Source organism: Antechinus flavipes, chromosome 5, assembly GCF_016432865.1.
Source record: "Antechinus flavipes isolate AdamAnt ecotype Samford, QLD, Australia chromosome 5, AdamAnt_v2, whole genome shotgun sequence".
NCBI lineage: Eukaryota > Metazoa > Chordata > Mammalia > Dasyuromorphia > Dasyuridae > Antechinus > Antechinus flavipes.
In genome coordinates this window covers 151497546-151520127 of record NC_067402.1, presented here as the reverse complement: position 1 = coordinate 151520127, position 22582 = coordinate 151497546, and the positions used below count along the sequence as shown (strand labels likewise).

The 22582-nt window shown below is 32.8% G+C and overlaps 1 protein-coding gene across 3 annotated transcripts in view; it reads right to left on the bottom strand.

Annotated features, from left to right (window-relative positions):
- Positions 1 to 22582, bottom strand: part of CD36 (CD36 molecule) — a 132693-nt gene that overhangs the window by 67181 nt on the left and 42930 nt on the right. The window contains exons 1-2 of one of the 3 annotated variants that reach the window (XM_052000706.1): positions 12275 to 12420; positions 10961 to 11023 (exon numbers count right to left, since the gene is read on the bottom strand). The exons of 1 other annotated variant lie outside the window; for it this stretch is intronic. The gene's annotated coding sequence lies outside the window, so the exon portion shown is untranslated. Of the gene's footprint in view, positions 1 to 10960; positions 11024 to 12274; positions 12421 to 22582 lie in introns of those variants that run through there. One more of the 3 variants, XM_052000709.1, reaches the window with a different exon arrangement.

Below are 22582 nucleotides of genomic sequence, written 5' to 3'. Positions count from 1 at the left end.
TGCTTTCTATCCTCCTCTTTCCCACTATCTCTTAGATCTCCTGGGTCTGCATCATCCAGAAAATAGCCACCATAAACTCTACTTCTCAAAAATTTCTACTTTATTCTTTACTTCATTCTACTTCTCAAAATCCCTTGATATCACCTCCCTTCTTACTCATCTTTGATGACTCTTTTTTCTTGTTCCATTCCCTTAGTAAAAGGCAGTTCTTCTGTTTATCAAGGCCAAACTCTCTAAGTAGACCCATGATACCATACTTCCCCCCCCACAAGTATCTGATTTCTCTCTACTCTCCACTCTCTCCAGATTTATCAAATTCTCTGCTGCCTACTTGCTTTCCTTTAAAACTCAGCTCAAATGTGATTTCTTCTGGGAAGCTTTTTCTGTCTTCCTTTTCAGTCTTTCCAGTGAGATGACTTTCCAGACTGTAGATCCTGGAACTAGGAAGATGTGACTTCAAATTTATTATCAGACATTAGCTAGATGGCTGGCTGGGCAAGTCACAATTTTTGTTTATTTTCTCATCTGTAAAAAGCGTATTGTGACGATAAAACTTAAATGATATGTGAAAAACCCTTAGCTCAGTGACTGGCACATAATAGGAACTATATAAATATTAGGGATGATAATTGTGAGATCTTGATGACATTAGATAAGCCATTCAATTTGAAATGTTCAACATGGAATCAGAAGACCTGGATTTAAACCTTGTATTTAACATCATTTATATGACTTTGAGAAAGTTAGCCCTGGGGCCTCACTTATCTCATCTGTAAAATGAGAAAAATGGATTTTGATGGCCTCTAAGTGATTTAGATGTTCCAGATCCTCTTGATGCCATGGATATCTATTTTTTTTTGGGGGGGTGGCTCCTTTTTCTTATTTCTAAAAGGGGAATGATAAAAGCATCTCTGTCCCAGGATTATTCTTCCCTCTTATCTCTTCCTATTAATTAATAATCATAATGCTAGAGTTTAAATTGTTCCTTGTAGATATTGACTAATTTTATATTTAGAATAACTCTGGGAGATAGGCATTATCAATATCACAGATAGGGAAATGAGGTAAGTAGAGATTAACACCGGATTAAATGAAGCTCAGGTTTACTAGGTGGGTATATTTGAATTGAGATTTTACTAGCTCCAAAACTAAATCCACTCTACCACTTAATTGCCTATTCATCTTTCAACAACCATAAAAATAATCTTTTTAAAGCAGGAAATCACTGTCACTCTCCCTTTCAAAGGTCTCAAGTACCTCTCTACTGATTCAATTATAAATTACTAATCCCTTAGCCCTACCTTTTTAAATCAGTCCTTAACCTAGTTTCCCAGTCTAATTTCTAGTGATTCTAGCTAGAGCCTACAATCCTACCACAGTAGAGTACAATCTTTACTAAAATGAGCATATTTGCCACCTCTTCTCTTTATGCATTTGTTTAAAACAACATTTTTTTAAAGTTTTACATTAAGTGAAATTAAAGTACTCTTTTTCAAAAGTTTTAAACCAGAGTGTTTATGTTTTTTTTCTTGTTGTAATAATTTTAAGGTAGCTTCCTTACAGGAAAAAAATGAAGAAGTAGTACACGAAGCACAACAAATTAGACATGGAAGCAGGAAAAAAAAACAACAATACATAATATATCACAGCCATATGACCTACTTAACTAGTAAGGTAAGGAAAGCAGTCAAGAGTGTCTCAACTTTACCATCAGTTTAGTTTTCAACATCCAACTATGTAAATATCGAAAACTAAACTGATGGAAATGCATTGCCAAGTTTTTGTCTGTTGGTTTGCTTTTTGCACTGGAGTAGCTCTACATCAGCTGGTTAGCATCTTTCTAAGCAAGTTGAATAAAATGAATTGGAAACTTCATAACTCCATAATCTATTTGATAACTAAATAATAACACCAGTGACTGCTAGGATACAATGTATAATAATAACCTGAATATATCAATAAATCATCTCTTTCAAAATATAAAAATCCATGATTTTTACAAAGAAATTTTGGCCCTATGGAAAAGAAAGAGAAGAAAAGAGAATCTTGGCAAAGTTGTGTTATTTTTCCATATTGACTTGCCTGACAACTTTGTTTGACTCCTTTGACCCTTAAAGATGATCACTCTAGATGTCATCTGTATGCAACTATAGACCTATATGTATACATATATACATATGTGGGTATAAATACACATCAATGGGTCTGATGGTGACCCTCCCTCCCCCAAATCCTTGCTATTACCTTTTGAAACAGCCTTTTTCAAGGTCACCCAATATTCTTAAGCCACTGTTGGGCCTTGAGGATCCCTTTAAAAACCCCTTGTTTTTTACAATAGCCAGGAATATCTATTTTATAGAATATGCCTTGAAATAAACTGCTAAACTAGTCTAGGGGACTACTAAATACCAAATAGAAGAAAATCTGGACTTTCCTTCTTCAGCTGCCATTGAAGATTTCTAAGTAAAAGAGTTGCCTGATGAAAGTTGTGCTTCAGGCAAAGAAATTTTCTTCAGTAGCACAGTATATGGCAGATTGTGGTGCCAGACCCTGGCATTGGCAACACTCTTTAGGAGGTAACTATAGTAGTTAATAATAGTAGATAAAAGGTAATGAAAGTTTGAATTATCTTGGTGACAAGGGAATGAAAATAATAGATAGATTGAAAGGAAGGCATTCTGGATAGTGAATCAGTAGATCAATGTGATGCCCTTTGAAGATTGGTTAAAGGAAATAGGGATTTGTTTTTAAAAAAGATTCAAGAGGACACAATAACTGCCTCTAAATATTTAGGTGGATTTCATTTAGAAGAGGAAATGTTGTGCCACCATTCTCTTTTAATGTCCTGACCCACTTTCCCAAATTGTCCTATTCAGTTACTCTGTCTCAGATAATAACCATTCCCTCTTAATTTTGATAGGATAAAGTTCTTATATCTTAGACCTTAGGCTATAATCATTCCCTCTAAATATTTGATGAGATAAAGTTTTTTATCCAATTTAGACATCATTAGAATATCAGGAGCCTCTCCAGGACCTCCCTCCATTATGTCATCCTAAGTGCCTTCCCCCATTAGGTCATCCCCATCCAGGTACCTCCCCCATTATGTCATTGTTTTTGTTACCCTATAAAAGAATCTTGTATCTGACATTCATTGCTGTATTCTTTGAGACTATAGTCTCATTAGACCCTGGGACCAAACCATGGATCCATTTAGTCCCAGTAAATCTCTCCCATTAAATAAATTATTAAATTATTCTCTAATTTCTATCTTGCTCAGTTTCTCTGGCATTACAGAAATAGACTTGTTTTGCTTGATATTAGAAGACAGACTTAAAAGCAATGACCAGAAGAAAGACAGAGATCTGAATTCAAATTCAGCCTCGGGTACTAACTATATGACCTTGGACAACTCACTTAATGCTAAGTAACTCAAAAAAAGGAAAAAAAGAAAGAAAAAAAAGAACAGAAAGAAGAATCGTAAAGATGCAAATTGAAACAAAGTAAAGAGGGAAAAAAAACCCTATTGTGATTTATATTTGAATCAGCTACAGTATTATATATTTGATAAATCTTTTTTTATTTAATACATCTTAAGTCAAACTTCAGATACTTATTAGCTATATGATTCCAATTAGCCTGTTTCCCTTTCTGTAAAATACAGATAAGGCTAGTAGCTACCTAACTCATTGGATTATTTTGAAGATCAAATGAATTCTAGGATCAAAAAATCAGAAAGTAGAAGTAACCTTATATATTATGTAGTCCAATCTCCTCATTTTGTGGGTAAAACAACTTAAGCTCATTGAGGTAGACTGACTAACCTAAAGTGACACAAACACACTGACAGGACAAGATTTCAACTTAGTTGTAACATAGTGTGTTATTTGTACTGTTTATGTAAAATGATCTAAATGTGATAATGTAGTGATAATTGTTATGCTTACTTGCTAGAAAATTATAAGCAAAAACTGAATGATCACTGATTGAATATTTTGTACAGAAAATTTATTCATGTTTAAGCTGGATGAGATGGTCACTAATGTTGCAGCTAATTATGACATTCTCAGAATCCAGTTTTCTTCCAGTCATATCCAGCTTTCCATGACTATGTTTAGGATTTTCTTTGCAAAGAAAATAAAGTGATCATCTTTTATTTTTCTAGCTCATTTTAAAGATGAGGAAATTGAGGCAAACAGGATTAACTAGAGTCATACAGCTGTATGCCCAGAGTCACACAGCCAGTAAGTGTTTGAGGTCAAATATGAATAAGCAAGATGAGTTTTCCTGATTCCAGGTTATCCACTGAACCATTACAAATTAGAGAACTGTCTGTTTTCTATTCAGAAATCAACAATCTCTTAAAAATCAGACATAGTTTATTCCAGAACTGAATTTTAGACCCAGAAGCAGTACGGTGGTAAAAAATGTTTAATGATCAGATCTCCAGGGCAAAGAGGTACTCTCAAGAGATAAAGTTTAGTCTTCATTACTGTCTTTCCTCCATTACTTTAAGTCTAGAAAATTGACAAAACAATAAATGAAATCTTCATTTGTAGCATTTTAGAAATGTGTGAGATGTTAAAACTCCCACTGAAAATCTTGCCCAGAAGGGATCTTAAGATCATCTTGCTATCATTTTACAAATAAAGTTTATAAAGTTAATTTGCTCAAGATCACATAGCAACTAATGTGAATTCTTAGACTATTTTGTGGATCATTGTTCAGGGAAAATTGTTTTATTCCTTTATTCCTCTCATTAATTGCAAATCCACTAATTGAGATGAGCAGTCTTTTGAGATAGCTGAATAGTCTGATATGATCCAAATTGTAGATGGCTAGGTGCTACAGTGGATAGAGCACTGGGCTCAGAATCAGTAAGACTCATCTTCATAATCAATCAAATCAATCCTCAGACAATTACTAGATGTATGACCCTGGAAAAGTCACTTAACCTTATTCACTTCAATTTCTCATTTATAAAATGATCTGGAAAAGGAACTAGCAAACCATTCCAGGATCTTTGCCAAGAAAACCTTAAAATAGGGTCACAGTCAGATACAATTAAAAAAAAAATTAGCAACAGATGATACAAATTATTAGCTTGGAAGCAAAAAACAGAAGTTAACAGAAATCTGATTTTTAAAACTGTAAGGGATCTCAAAAAGCATTTTCCCTCACCTTACCTATGAAGCTATGGAAATGATTAAAATGTAAAATGTGGCAATAGAAAAAGAAATAGGAAAAAAATCTCCATTTTAAAATCCACATTTTCTGAAGGTTAATTTTGAATAATCAAAAGTTCTATGAAAATCTAAGATGAGTTTTTTGGGCAATTTAAAATAGATTTGGAAATAAGAGCATGGCACAATCAATGCTTTTCACAATGGAGATTGCTTTCATAGTGTAACTTGTGCCCACACAGTCCAAATTTGTAAAAGATTCTTAAGATTTGGCCCCTGGGATTTGGCCCACATTTAAATTTCAAAATACAAATAAGTACTCCTTGACTTTTTGTGAACTCCCATTTACTCAGCAAATATTTTTGGCATAGTTGAGGAAAAATTTTTTGTGTTTAGAACAACAGAGGGAAATAATCTATGAAAGTATCTTACTGTGTAATCAAACATTATAGTCTTCATAACTAGGTTTAACATTGACAACTTACCTAGAATAGATAAATGTTTCTATCAACAACACCATTTCAAAAGAACTAATTAAATGATTTTGAGATTATGTCTACATCTCTAATATAATGAACTTGTTATGATTGAGCTCCTTATGATTCTACTCTTCCTCAAAGCCTCTGAAATTGATTTTTAATGGGATAGAGTAGAGGAAATAGGAGAAGGAGAAGCAAGGATGTAAGCTCACCTTGTTCACATTTTGTTCTTGCCACCACCAAATATCATCAGAAACTCTGATTTTTGTCCACCTCAAATACCTTTCATACCGTTTCCAAGTCCTATCATGCCCACAGTTTTTATGTCTGTCTTTATAGTCTTAGCAGTAAAGTCATGCAATATGTTCACGTATGTATTGCTACAACCTGGGGTTACATAAATAGCCAGCAACAGATACAGCGTGGGGACAATTGAATTTCCAAATCTTATTCCTTCTAATCTGTCCTGAACCCCAATTCAACCAAGTAGATTTATCAATATTACGATTTACACACCAACATGATCTTAACGATTTAAAAGAAGGAATAACTTTCTTTTAATAATCAGTATTTGGTTTCTGAGATCACCTGTTCCTCAGTTTCTGAACTCAATAGCCTAGGATGCATAAACCTTCCTACCCTACAAAGCCTTAGGCCTATGGGTTAAGGTGCATATGTGGGTTGAGTATATTTCAGTGTCAATGTGCAATATTCTTATTGTTGTAAACAGGGCTTTCCTGTTCACTGTGAATAGGCTAAGAATATCAGTGTTTTCCATATTACAAAGCTTCTGACAGGATCCTTACTGTAATCCAAGGTCTGAAGTGTTTTCTGGGCATGACCCAAGAAAATTTCTGGGCCTGTTTTCCTCCTTATTCTCTGTGGTTCATCAGGGAATACTGTATAATCACTACATGGAAGAGGAAGAGTAGTATTAAGGGGCAAAGGAGATTTCCTACGAAGGAAAATAAGTCCTTGAAGTCTGATATCCATCCCATTTTAGATGTCTATTTTTATATATCATCTCTCATGAAGCAATAAAGTCCCTCTTTTAAATGGGAATCTAAAGTGATTGTCATGTTGGAGTGTATTTTTTCCTTTCACCTTCCACTTTTCATTTATGTCTCGGTCAAAGCCAATATTCTTTCATTTATTCTACTTTTGATGTGCCTCCTTTAATCTTGCTTCATGGCAAAGCATGTAAAATTGTGAGAACATCAGCAAGGGTAGAAATGAGAGAAGAGTGTTCTATTATGTTTGTACTTATAATTGCCCCCATATAAATACAAGGAAAATTTCCCTCATATAGAACAGAAAGAACTGAATATTGGAGAGAGAGAGAGAGAGAGAGAGAGAGAGAGAGAGAGAGAGAGAGAGAGAGAGAGAGAGAAAAACAGAGAGAGACAGAGACAGAGACAGACAATATGTAGGCATTATTCAGTTCAGCGAGAAAAGGTGAAAAAACATAACATTTTGTGATCTTAAAAGCAAAATATATCAATAAAAATCAATATTTAAAAGAAATTAAAAGCAAATCAATCTTCCTTTTCTATTAGAAGAGGCAGGAAACCTTGAGTTCGAAATTTGGAATATTGAAAGTATAGTCAGACTGGTTTGTTTTGTTAAAGTAGTTTTTTCCTCCTTTTTATATTTTTTTAAGACATTGGCTAGTTAGATTGGCAAGGATTGTTTAATGAAGCTGAATGTAAACAAAATATACTAATTAAATTTAGTGATACACATGTGTATGTGTGTGTGTGTATATATATATATATTATGTATATATATATATCATAAAATCATAGAACAAGAAGTCCAAGAAACAACAAGAAGAACTAAATTTATCCTGTTTATTATTTTCATAGATCAAACTTACTTTATGGTTAAACATTCCCTTTGGAGATTCTATTTTCTTAATAATACATCAAGAAATTTGGAATCTTCTAACTGATAGATTAATGAGCAAGTGATTTTATTCTTATCATGATTAAAGCTGCCTTATTTTCCTCTCCTATATAAAATGTTTTATATATTGGAAGATAGGAATTTGATATGTGAAATTCTCTTGCTTCAAATAGGAACTGATGGTTAGTTTTGTATCTTGTCCTTAGAAAGACTATAAAGCATTTCTAACTTTTGCCACATAACCATATCAGAATTAAATATGTTAAAACTCTGAGTAGTTATAGCAGTCAGTTTGTTCAATCCCTTTCTATAATATTCTAGAACCATATAGCACAGAAAGTATAAGTGACTTTCCTAAAGTCTCACAACTAGTTAATGGAAGTATTTAGAATAGACAAACTCAGGTCACTATATTCCCCTATGCTAAACTGCCTTCCTAAAGTAAATATATTTTTAAAACTTTGTATGATACAGAATTGTATTGATATAGAGTCCGATTTCCATTTGAAATTTAAATTATTCTATCTTTTCATTTAACTGTATGACTAGCCATACGCTGTGGCTCCCATTAGGAGAAGAAACCTAATTCTCAGAAGTGAATCCCAGGAAAATTACTTAAATTCTGCCAGCTTCCCTCTTCCCTCAACACACCACACCCCCATCTGTGAAATGACTGATATTACTGGTCTCACAGGAATATTATCCAACTAAACTGATGAATAATCAAGACAGTTCCTTTGATAATTAGAGAAAGATGTATGGAAAGAAGTGAGGTAGAAAGAAAATCTGAAAATGCCATCCAGTCTCTTATGACACTTGGTGATTTTCAATAATACCTATAATGTGGAAGACTTTTATCTTGAACTATTTCCTAAATAATTAACTATATCATTTTTATGAATTTGCTTATAAACAATAAGACAAAAAGTAGAAACTCCAAAACCACAGGGAAAAGGAAACTAAATAAAACCTAGTAATTTTATCTCAAGGGAAATCTCTAGCTCTTTGTAGGATCCCAAATGCAGTATGCATAGAAAATGCTGCTTTCAAAATAGAAAGCACAGATACACATATAGTTCACAAATGCACTTGCTCATGTGCCCATACATCATATTGATTGTATGTAGCCACATTAATTGAGAGGAAGAGATGAAAATTTAGCAAAACATAGTTACAATTAGGTTGGGTGAAATAATACAAAGAGATATTGGAGTGGAAAATCATATACCCAATCCCAGAGATAAGATAATGATCCAATGTATCTTTTTTCATTTTTTTTTTTTTTGCAATAACATGAATTTAAACTGATTTATTTCCCTCTGTGTTTAGGAGATGTTAGAATATTATGAAATTGAATATATTTGTTTAGTACAGGCTAACAAAAAAGCAGAAAATTTAGTTTTTTAGTTCAGTATACAATCATTATATGATATCAAATTTAATTATTAATTTAAAATGCAAAAAAAAAGTTGCCTTTTTTTTTCAGTACAAATTTTAAAAGATTACATGTCAATAAATATTGAGTTGAATCTTTACCAGTTAAATGTAATTTCAAAGCATTCCTCTGTTGCGCCAAGAAATGTATTTACTTATAGAAACTAATTAAAATACTATTAATTATTGTATTGCTACAATTATCTCTTTACTTAGCATTCAGTGGAATGAAGGTTCACAATAACATCTTAAAATAAAAATATTTACTGTTTGTATACATAGTAATATCAAATGAAAGAATTTTTCCTATAATTGCCCTCTGGCATGTAAAACCTAATTTATGAGTTTTATAAATAATCTCTCCACTCTCCTGACCCAATCAAGCTTGATTCATGATATATTATTCTTCAGTCATATAGAATTTTATAATTTGTTACATACCCGTTTGATGGAAGAATTGCTCTAAATATCTTTCCAGCAGATTAAGGAGAATTGGAGAAATGCCAGGTAAGTTAGTTTTGCATTCACTGATAAATTGGGTTGCCATAGCAATTCCATAGTCACTAAGTTTCTTAGCAACCTAAGACTCCACAGCTGCCCAATACTTCCGAGTCCACAAATCTTTCATCACCCAATAAGAATGAACTTTGGAAACATCCTGGCACCAAATTTCCCACAATGTCAATTTTATCATTTTTTTTTTAGTTGGGGAAGTCACTGTATCAAACAATATACAAATGGATGCACAAAGAAATAGGGGAAAAGAAAACAAGAATTAAATATCTTAGAAAATAGTTCTCCTTCTTAAAAAAGAAAAGACAAAAAAATGGTTGATATAAATGTGCATCTGTGTTTTTTTTTTTTTAACAGCTTTTATAAGCTGAATATGAGATAAACAAATTCAGAGCTAGACATCTTAATATTTTTTGTGCCTGCAGTTAGGGTGACCTTTTTTACCTGCATAAGGTAATATTAAGGCCTATTGCTATGGAAAGCTGTTAATGTCAAAGAGAAAATTTTACTTAAATGCATGTTTGAAAAGGACTGGTAAATGTATTTGCATAAAATTGGTCAGCTGCATCCTTATTAAAAATTTAATTTCATGAGATATGCCACAGTCCAAAACAAACATATTTTGTAAACAACAGTTGAGGAAACTGGAGATAAGTAAATGCTTGTCTTTGGCTGACAAGCTTAGTATTTCAGAGAACTTCAATATTTTTCATAAGGCCAATAGTATCACGAAAAAGTATGGCAAATGCGAACCTCAAATTTGTGTAGGGAAAAAAAAAAGTGGAGTCTGGAGGGGGGTAATTAGAAGTTGGTCCCAAAGGCAGGAATAAACAATTGAATGAAGTATCCATAGAACCTCTAATACTTTGGCCTTAGTTCTATTAGCATCCCCTCCTTTTGCTTCACTATTATAAGCATACTACTATTTTGGGGGAAAGTTAGTGGAGAGTACAGAGCAATGAATTCACTTTATGTTCAAAAACTTTATGTTCAAACACTTTATGTTTATTTTCAACAATTTAAGATAATTTTATAATATAATCGAGATACACTTAAATCTGGAATGTCCCTAAACAAGATATTGAAGTAGAACTCTATTTTATCAGGGCACAGTAGAAAGTATAATATCAGTCTGTCAAGAGAATGTGAAATAGTACACAGCCAAGTGAGATTTGTAGCCATATTCTTCTGTTCATGGATTCAGAAGCAGAAAAAAAAAATAGAGATAATCACATCATTTTACAGATGAGGAAATAGGATGGGAGGAATCAAATGATTTGTCAATTATTCCTATTTCCATCATAAAGGAAAGAAATCTTCAATTTCTAAAGCTATGGAAACTTAAAAAATTAACCAGAAGTGGACTCCTCATAGTTAACTCAATTATTATTTTTTTCTGCTCATATTGCCAGATTAAACACCTGGTTGCCCAAGTCAAAAACTTACAATAGTTTTGGCACCAAGAATATTTCCTTCAATGACTCATCAACTCATCAATTAATCCAAGACCTGAGGATAAAATATAGAAGTGCTGAATAAGAGCAAAGGAAAACAACATATAATTAATAATGATAATCTCTGAATTACGAACACTCTAAAAATGTCTGCATGTGAAAATTCTATGAACTATTTTCTCCTATATTACCATTTGAATAAATTATCATGTAAGAAAAGGGAAGAGCTCACTTGTATTCATCATAAAGAGGAGTAGGGAGGGTGAACTAAATTTGCAGGCTTGTTTGTTTTTTTCCTACACACAATGCTTGTCACATAATGGATATTTAATAAGTATAGACTGATGGATTTTTCCTTTTTAATGCATTAGCTATAAATTCAATTCAAAAAATATATATTTAAGCAAAAATTGTTTAAGAGTTACTGTGCTAGTTTTTGGAGGCAAAATAGTTTTGTTTGTTTTTGTTGTTTTATTACATAGATTCTGCCCTCACAAGAATTTATAATTTCGTGGGAAGATAAAACAAAGAATACAAATTAGATTAGAATAAGTTTATAGGAAAGGTCAAACAACAAAGAATGGTGAATTAAAAGTTTCTGTAGTTAAATGAAGTGCCTTTTTACACCAGCTAAAGGTGACCAACACAAACACAAATCCTTTACTGGAACACTTTTGTATGGAAAATTAAAAATAATTGTCAATCAATTTAATATTGATTTACTGGATAGAAAAGAAGTCAGTATCTTATATCAGTTTTTGCTGTGCACTATACCCCCTTTCTCCTCCTGATTTTGTAAACACACTACATTCAAGGCACAGTACTAGATAATAGGAATATATCTCTATTCCTATATTCCTATGATAGTCCTTATTCTCAAAAAATGTTATCAGTTGAGAGCTCAGACTAAATGCTCTAGTTTTTTTTTTTTTAAACCTTTATAATCACCTCCTACAATGCTCTATGTAAACAAATATTTGAAGAATGGCCCCAAAGTTGATGATTAAAGTCATCATACTTGAAGGCAAAGCCTTTCACTTTCTTTTCCCCAGCAGTTCCAGTATGCAGGATAATGCTGTCGGACTCATTCACCCATCAGGATGCCTAATTTTGTCCTACTTTATTATTAATAGACAACAAAATCTGCATTCAAAAACAACAACAACAATAAAAACTATACAAAAACCAAATCAATACATTTCAAGACAGCATGATCTCTAAAATTTTATTACAGCAATCTCTAGACTTGAATTCATATGTCATTAGAGCATAACTCTCAGAGAGATCTATAAATACATACATTTACCTAAAAGAAGTGCAGGAGCAAGGTCACCAACATGAATCGGCCATTGAAATTGCAGTTAGAAGACTACGTGACTAACATCGTAGGCTCTCATTTTTTTTGACTTGTGTTGAGAGCTAAAGCCTGTTGTTTATCAGTCAGCTCCTCCTTCACATGGTCAAGAATGCTGCTGAATTTGATTAACACTCAAACTAGCCTGTGCAATGCCCAGGTCAATTTAATCTCTCAAATCAGCGATTGCCAAACTCTTCAAGACAGTTCTTTCCTTTTTAAAACAATTACTCTGCAACTTTTAAAAGAACACAGCAGTGGCTTCTCTCTTCAGGGATTTCATGACTTGCTCCTTTACATTAATTCCCTGGTCTCGTTTCATCCTGTGTCCTAGCCTATATCTTTTCCAGCTCTCTTAGAAACCATGCAACAACATAGTTATTGGCCTTCCAAGGATAGAAAGAATTGTTTGCAGCCTTTCTGTTTTATAAGAAGCTAGAGAGGAAGGTAAAAGTGAAAGGGCCCTTTCTAGATTTTCAACACTTTAAAAGGAAATTAAAGTATTTTACAACATTAAACATACATATATGTATACAAAAATCAAATATGTCTATTCATTTCTCTGGAATTCTGCAGCAGGATAAATTTTGGTAATTGTTTTGCTGTACCCATATTAATGATGAAGTCTTATTTCCTATAAAAAAAAAATTATCTGTGGAAACCTGTATTCTCCACATGAAAGAAAAATTACTTGAAATTAGAATACTTAGTTTTGAGACACAACTTTGCCCCTCACTAGTGAGTCCCATGTTCCCTTTGGGTTTCTTTTTCCTCATTTATAAAATGAGAAAATCAGATTAAATGACTTGTCTAATATCCTAGACTTCTATGATTTCTCATCTCTAATTATTTACAGATATAGATGATTATTCCCACATATTTCAAGATTTCTTTTTTCTTTTTTTTTTGTCTAACATCTCATTTTATGCTCATCTTCTCACTTCACTCTTCATTACCCTAGACTCTATCATTAGTGTTTCACTTACATAACAATGAAACTTTCCTCATGCTTTCTGTCTATCCTAATTCCAATGTAATTTATCCTGTTTTTGCTTTAACTCTTATCTTTCCATTTGTTAAGCTCAATTCTTTTCCAGTTCCATCCTCAACACTTTTTTGTATCTTTCAAGTTTTTCTGTTATATTTGCTAGTCATATTTTCTCTTTTAGTAACTAATACATACATATACACACATAGATGTGTAAAAAGAATTGGCAGATGTATAAATATATATCAAAATAATTTCAACTTTTTCATACTTATACTCTTCATTTTTTTTTTTTTTTTAGCAAGCCAATTGGTATAGTTACTTGCCCAGGATCATACAGCTAATTAATTGTTAAGTGTCTGAGGCTAAATTTGAACTAAGGTTCTTCTGATTCCACTGCTCTAGCCACAGTACCATCTAGCTGTCTCTGCTTCTGCTTCATATCTAATTCATGTAGTGTTTCCTTTGATTTGCTTTTAAATTATTAAAAAAAATCACATTCCTTTGTTAGGATTCTTACAAAGTGAAAAGTCAGTTGTCTAATTTTAGCATTGTGCTTAGTAGTTCTCTAGTTCAGCATTCACATCTTTCACACCTTTAAGAGTTCACACATTAGTTCACACATTAGCTTTTGAGATTCACAAGTCAGGATTCATATGAGATTCACAAGTCAGAATTCAGTATGAGATTCACAAGTTCAGTGGAGGAGATTCACAAGTCAGGAACCCACAATCCCACTCTCTCAGAGGAGGAGTCAACATTTGAGTTTACACCTCTAAAAGAGCATATAAAAGTACAAGCATTAGAGACTTTGAGGGATGGAGAAAGCAGGAATCAGTTGAGATCGAGAGAGCCAGAATTCAGTTGGGAGGTTCAGAGCCAGGATTCAGAGAGAGCTGGAGGCTGAAGCTGGCAGCGGCAGAGACAAAGGACTAGCAACAAGAGCTCTCGGAACCAAGGAAAGCTTACTGGGTTATTTTGGAAGAGACAATAAAGGACTGCATTTTAACAGCTGGCTGCATTTGAGGTGATTATTACTCTGAACTGAAACTAAGGCTGCCTCCAGAAGCCTCCCGAGAAATCTGCTCCCAGAGAACTATTATATTTTAGGAAAAAAAACAAAACAAAACACTACATTCCTTTGCATTTTTAAAATTTTTTCCTTATTTTTCTGAATTAACTTTTCTGTAACAAGCCTGATTCATGAAGTTTAATTGTGTAATAATCATTTTGACCCTTACAAAGCTAAAATACAATATAAAACATTTGAGGAAATGCAATCTCAGTACATGAACATGGTTAATAACAAAGTAAGAAGAGGAGAACTTTGTTAGAATACCTGTAGGCTAAGGCAGTCAGCTCAGTGCATAGAGCATCAGCTTTAAACAGGCCTCAGACACTTCATACTTTCTAGTTGTGTATCCCTGGGCAAGTCACTTAACCCCAAATGTCTCCTCTAAAAATAATATCTTTGGATGAAGAGAGTGACATATATAGATGTAGGTATAATATTTTCCATTGTTTTTTCATTATTTCCTTGTCTATATTTTCTTTGTTGCCTTTTCTTTTCTCAACTACTTAATTCAGTTTTTCCACACTTTTCCTGGTTGTATTTTTCAAATTATAAATATAATAAAGATTTTAAAGTGTTTTTCATTCAGTTTAATTAGACAAAGGCTGTAATACCCAATATTTTCTTAGATTTTAGCATTTTGTACAACAGAAACAATAACAAATGTGTTAGGGCATTATTTTTTAAAGATCTCTCCATCTGTCTGTATCTCTATCTCTGTCTCTCAGTGTCTGGCTGTCTCTCTTCCTCTCTTTCTGTCTATTTCTCTCTGTGTGTCTCTCTCTCCCAGTCTATCAGCCCCATTATTTAATTGTGCCATACGATATACTGTCTGCAAGATCCTGGACAAGTGATTTAGCTTTCCAATGCTCCAGACAACTATCTAAGAAGTTAAATATAAGACTATGAATTTACATTGGGAGAAAGTATTTTCTTACTTAGGAAATCCCTTCATCAGTGAAATGATAGGTAGAAATGTTCCTTCAAAAAAAATAACATTGAAGTTGAAAATAGAAGTTCAAAGAAATATAAGAATTGTGTAACAAGAATTTAAAATTACTGTACAATTCATAAAATTAAATTATACCAGCCCAAATTTATAGAGCATCTTGTCTTTATTTGCTAATAAATGTGTTACTTTCTCTTACACTTTGAAAAGTAAGTGGGTAAGGGCAGGTAGTTGCCACAGTGGATAGAGAACCAGCCCTGAAGTCAGGAGGACCCGAGTTCAAATCTGGTCTCTGAAATTTAACACTCCTTAGCTATGTGACTGTGCAAGTTACTTGACCCCAATTGCCTTAGCAAAAAAACATAACATAAAATAAAATAAAAATAAAGAAAAGTAAGTGGGTGATCAAATTTTTTTCTTCAAAATATTCATGAATATTTCTATTTTTCCTAGTCATGTGATTATATTTACCCATATGTCAATCTTTCTTGAATCTTACATACCCTACAAATTTATTATTAAAGTTATAAGGAAGCAATTAAAGGCAATACATGACTTCTGATCTATTTCAGTGGATTAAGATCTACAAGTATATAGGACATATGCTTAACTAAATGCACCTAATATTTACAGCAAATATTGCTTCATTGGATTTTTCTAAAGAAAATAAAGTAAGTTTTGTATGTTTTAGATAGGCCCTAAACACATCTTCTTACAGTGAGAAAACATCCAGTTCCTAATTGTCAGGAAAAAATCAGAGTGAATTAGTTACCTAGAATTGAAGTAGTAAATAATCAGCTTTTAAAACATAGAATGTCTTGCTAAAAAGAGACGAGAAGTACCTCGTATAACTTTTTGCTGCATACATGCATTGCTTCTAGAAATCTTGAATAAATTTGTTTTTGATTTATCAAATCTAGTGATATAACTTGCTACCTAATGGAACAAGCTATTCTGTTTTAGATCAGTTTCATTATAATGTTCTCCCTTTAACTGTTACCCAAATATGTCCCCTTCTAAATTCCCTGTTCTCCCCTTTGTACATAGAACAAGTTTCATCCTGTTTCCATATGGTAGCCCTTTAGAGACAATATGGCATTATGGAATGAATGCTAATTTTGGAATTGGGATTACTGATATCAGGTGACATCTAATTCCTAGATCTGGCTCTAATTAGGGCTGTTTTTGGAAAATTCAATTTTTTAAACCTCTCGGCCTCAGTTTCTTCTTCCCTGAATGCAGATGTTGGACAAGATCAAATAATAGAGAAAAATAATCAAAAGTAATTTCATTTCTCTTCTAAATATATTTTTGTTGTTGTACTGATATATTTCCATCATATACTCTCCACCATTGGAACTATTAAGGGATATTGTACAGGGAATTTTAACATTGGGTGAAAAGCTGGATCTCTAAGATACCTCAAAAGTCTGAATCTGTTAATAAAATAAGTAACCAGACAGACATTATACTTGCTTAACATAAACATCATTGCATTTATTTTAAAGATCCTTCTAGTTCTCCCATGTTCCATTATATCAAATCTCCTGGCAAGATGTGGGCATTTATCTATTTATTTCTGAACTTAATACCAAAATTATGGCTTAGAAACCTTAACCTTTGATGACATGCATCTTTTTTCTTATCTCAATGTTTTCTTATCTCAATTTAAAAATAATTTTTTAACACCCAAACTACTAGTGTTCTTTTGCTGAGGGAATTAGGGTTAAGTGACTTGTCCAAGAAGACACAGCTAGGAAATATTAATTGTCTGAGGCCAGATTTAAACTTGGGTCCTCCTGACTTCAGGGCTGATGCTCTATCTACTACACCACCTACTGCCCTATTAATGTTGTTTTAAATCTTTACTAACCTTACCAGAAGCAGTAGACAACTTGAAGCCTGGAATCTGTTCCCATTCTCAACAATTTATTCTTAGAACTAGGTCTAGAAACGCTTAACTATATTCTGTTACTATCCTGAATAATCTAATAAGTAGTCAATAAGTTCTTTACTATTAAAATTCTCCCCTTTCCAAATAAACAACATCTAACCTTAAAATAATGATTCCTTGTCAATCTTTCCAATTTTAAAGGATCCTAAGCAATATAAATTAATGATGGTAGCAATATTTAGTTTATGGTCAACATGTTTGGAGTGAGTTCATTGTACACATGTTCACAAGGAACTAAAATATTATAGGCTTCAATTTCAAGAATTCCAATTAATTCAATAATGAATATCTTGGTGTTTTCAATTTAAAAAAAAATATATATATATGCCAGCAAAAAAAAAAAAAAATTAAGGAAGTCTATGAAGTAATCTATCTTAGATGTATCATAGTTTTAACAGATTAAGTACTAGAATGAATCAGAAAGCCTTGGGTTCAAATATTTTCTCTGATACTATCACCTCATATCATATTATATGAAAATCTCAGAACATCACTACAGGCTATATTAAACAGTTCTGTGATGGCTTCTTTTTTTGTCATGTAAGAAGGAGTCAGATTAATTGGAATAACTAAAATTGGTTCCAGAGAATAAATGATGAAATGTTTCCCTCTGTTCTGTGAGGAAAGGAACTATGAGTACAAAATGTTGTATATGTTGGCAAAAGAAGTCATTTTGACCTGAAAATATAATGGTGACACTGAATTACACAATGACTGAAACAATTTGGTCAAAATTAATGTAAAAGAATATTATTTCACTATAAAAATGATGAGGTTTTGGTATCCTAAAATAAATGTAAATAGCAAGTATTTTCTGTTGTAGCCATTAATTTCAAGCATCTCCCCAACCTAGAAGGATAATTTTGTGATGGTAAATTAGATAATCTTTTGTCTCGGTACCTACTCAGTCCTAGTCATTAAGTGGGCTTGCCACAGACAAACTGAGGCTTGGGAAAGATTTTAATTTACTTTTACAAATTTACACTTCATTCAAAGCCATCACCAATCAACTGAACTTTTGTTTTGCCATTGGATTTCAATGAATCTGGAGGAAAGAATGAGACTGATCTTTTTGTGCAGCTCTACCTCACTTAAATATAATTCATGCAAAAGTCAAGATATTGCCCTTACAATGTCATTGTTCATCTTAGAGAATGAAGGATGAACAACAATAACAACCATAAAACCTTCCTGGCTGTTCTGCCTATTCCAAAACTGTCCTATTTCTAGCCAATTTTTCACTAAGCTTTCAAAGTGATTTGAGATAAATGTAGATCTGTGATCTCACCCTATACTCAATAACTACATTACTTCTCTCTATAAAATCTTCTGCCTTTTAAAACTCCTTATTACCTGGTCTCTTTCTTTTTTTCTAGTTTTACATATTATCCTCCACATACTCTATAATCAAGTGGCACATACCTCCTTGCTGTTCCTTACACAATACATGCTGTCTCACATATTTTTCATGCTCTCCCTCCTTTTCTCAGCTTCCTTACTTCCATGCTTTTCATCAAAGTTTAGCTAAAATTTCACTTTCAGCAAGATAGCTTTCCAGATTTCCTGACTCCTATGCCTTCCCTTAGTAATCATCTCCACCTTATACACTATATATTTTGTGCATACATAGTTTCTTGTGTGTTCGCTATCCCTTATTTTCCACCATTAGAATGTGAGCTCTTTAAGATCACATTGTTTCTTTGCTTTTCTTTGTGTTTCTAGATATTATCAAAAAATTACCACATAGTAAGTGATTAATAAATGCTGACTAACTGAAAATTCATACTACTGTTTTGAAAGTCATAACTCATACAGTCCAGGGGGAAAAAGTATTAGGAATTCAAAATAAAAGAGACAAAAAGAGAATATACAGATCATTATTAATATTTCCTAGAATTTCAGGATCATTCTAGAATCTCACAAGTACCTGGAGGAGTTGCCAAAACTTCCAGATTAATGATGGAAAGAAAGGGTAACCTTTAAGTTATTTTTAAAAAATATGAATTTTTAATTTTTTTTACTGACCGCTTCATTCTAAATTATTATGCATTTTGAAGTACGCATAAGATATATGTACTTTCCATCAGCATGTGTTTCTTGCTGGAAATTTGTTTGAAAGAAGGCAATCAATCACCTGACAGTTTAATATTCTTACATATATTCTAACTCCCACACAGCAACTCAGTCCAATGACAGTCACATATACTTCCTACATGGCTATCATTACACATCTGCCATTTTCCCATTAGCTCTTGGATGGGTCTCTCTGTTCCATCACAAAGAGTTATTCATCGACTAATATGATTGCAGCATGGTTTGGAGCAAGTGTTTTAATCTCTTTTTTGTTTTACATCTCCAACTACTGGCAAATTACGCCAATTTGATGAGTAAAAGGTAAGAGTTGCTTCAATTTGCTTTTCTCCAATAGTGAGTTTATCTTTTTTTTTCAAATAGTTATTTAAATTTTATATTTCTTCTTTTAATAATTGCATGTTTTCATTTAATCATTTATTAGAAATTATTAATCTTATTAATTTTCATCACTTTACTGTAAATATTGGATGTAAAATTTTGCCTCAATTTTTCCTGAGACATCAGACAAATGTCTCTCAAAAATCAAAATAAAGTGAAGCAAAATAAAACAATAACCCTACATCCCTACTGGCCCTGTTTAGAGTGCTAGCATGGCATTCATTTGATCTGAGCTTCATTCCCTCTCCTTTTGTCACTAATTTATTAACCCCCCAGGCTTTGAAAAGAAAAAAACAAAACAAAACAGTGATAGTTCCTTGAAATTATTGAAACAAATGTACTTTTTCTTCAGGGAAAAAGTGCGATAAATATCTAAAAAAAATAATTGGTATTTGTAATATATTCTTCATTAATTATTTAGCCTCCTGGTGTGTTAAGCAACTTTGCTAAAACAATAGTGAGTGTAACTTATATAATGGGATAGTATTCAGTCTTAATAAATGCCTTAGTAACTTTACAATAAAATTATATTTAAAACTCCTCCAGGAAGAGGTTAGAAGTGCAGAGACTATCTTTGAAAAAAGGAATCTGCTGCCAGTTATCTTTATATTTTTAATGCATAATTTGTAGTAATAAGTGATCATTGTTTCATCATTTATTTGTTCATGCACCCTTTGCTCTACTACTTCTGGACCTTTGATCAAATTTACTTATTTTTTTTTTAATTTTATTTTATTTAATAATAACTTTGTATTGACAGAATCCATGCCAGGATAATTTTTACACGACATTATCCCTTGCAATCACTTAAGTTTCGTTTTTTCCCCTCCCTCCCTCCTCCCCCCCCCCCCAGGATGGCAAGCAGTCCTAGATATGTTAAATATGTTGCAGTATATCCTAGATACAATACATATTTGCAGAACCGAACAGTTCTCTTGTTGCACAGGGAGAATTGGATTCAGAAGGTAAAAATAACTCGGGAAGAAAATCAAAAATGCAAATAGTTCACATTCATTTCCCAGTATTCCTTCTTTGGGTGTAGCTGTTTCTGTCCATCATTTCTCCAATGAAACTCAGTTAAGTCTCTTTGTCAGAGAAATCCACTTCCATCAGAATACATCCTCACACAATATCATTGTTGAAGTGTATAATGATCTCCTGGTTCTGCTCATCTCACTCAGCATCAGTCCATGTAGGTCTCTCCAAGCCTCTCTGTATTCATCCTGCTGGTCATTCCTTACAGAACAATAATATTCCATAACATTCATATACCACAATTTACCCAGCCATTCTCCAATTGATGGGCATCCATTCATTTTCCAGTTTCTAGCCACTACAAACAGGGCTGCTACAAACATTTTGGCACATACAGGTCCCCTTCCCTTTTTTAGTATCTCTTTGGGGTATAAGCCCAATAGAAACACTGCTGGATCAAAGGGTATGCACAGTTTGATAACTTTTTGGGCATAATTCCAGATCGCTCTCCAGAATGGCTGGATTCGTTCACAACTCCACCAACAATGCATCAGTGTCCCCGTTTTCCCGCATCCCCTCCAACATTCATCATTATTTTTTCCTGTCATCTTAGCCAATCTGACAGGTGTGTAGTGATATCTCAGAGTTGTCTTAATTTGCATTTCTCTGATCAATAGTGATTTGGAACACTCTTTCATGTGAGTGGTAATAGTTTCAATTTCTTCATCTGAAAATTGTCTGTTCATATCCTTTGACCATTTATCAATTGGAGAATGGCTTGTTTTTTTATAAATTTGAGTCAGTTCTCTATATATTTTGGAAATGAGGCCTTTATCAGAACCTTTAATTGTAAAGATGTTTTCCCAGTTTGTTACTTCCCTACTAATCTTGTTTGCATTCGTTCTGTTTGTACAAAGGCTTTTTAATTTGATATAATCAAAATTTTCTATTTTGTGATGATCAAATTTACTTATGCTCTTAAAATCACTCCTACGTGTTTTCCTGTTAAATTCCTATCTACTCCTTAAAGCCCAATTCAAAATACCTCTTTGGCTGTGAAGTTTCTCTGCATCCACTCACCTTCTTTATCTTGTTTGTGTTTTTTTTTTTTTTTTCCCACTCCATTTAAATATTTATTTGTTAGATCTCTTTTGGTTTGGATATTAGATACTGGCAAACACTAAGAAAATAAGGATTATGTCTGATTTAAACTTTGTATGTACTCTTCTTTCTCCTATATGTTTGTGTTTCAGTGAATTAACTAATATTACTGGTTCACAATTTACATTGCTTTAAGCATTACACAGCAACCCCCTCAAAAACATATGATCTTTATACTGGAAAATGATTCCCATTTAACAAATGAGAAAGTGAATCATATTGTCAATAAGTGTTGGACCCAGGGCTCATGTTCAAGTTCTTTTCATTTTCAGCCGAACATTCTTTACATAAACCCACACTTTTTAAAATTTAATTTTCTGTTTACATCATGAATATTATTGAGAGTTAGTAATGTTTTCATAATTGTTAACTTCAATGATCTTTTTTTCATTTCCCATCCCGCATGAACTCTCTTCAGCTGTTGATTCCTTCATTCTCACTTTTCTCTAGATTATAACACTACTCTCTCCTGGTTCTAATCCTATTTATCTGATGACTCCTTTTTAGTCTTTGCTGGATCTTCATCCAGCTCATGTCTTCTAATTATTGGTAAATCTCAAGGTTCTTCCCTTCTTTTTTAAAAATGTATTTTTTTTATTGGTGCTTTTTCCTTTCATGGATTCAATTATCATTTCTACACAGATGATTCTCAAATCTATTTATACAGCCCTAACCCTCTCCTGACCTCC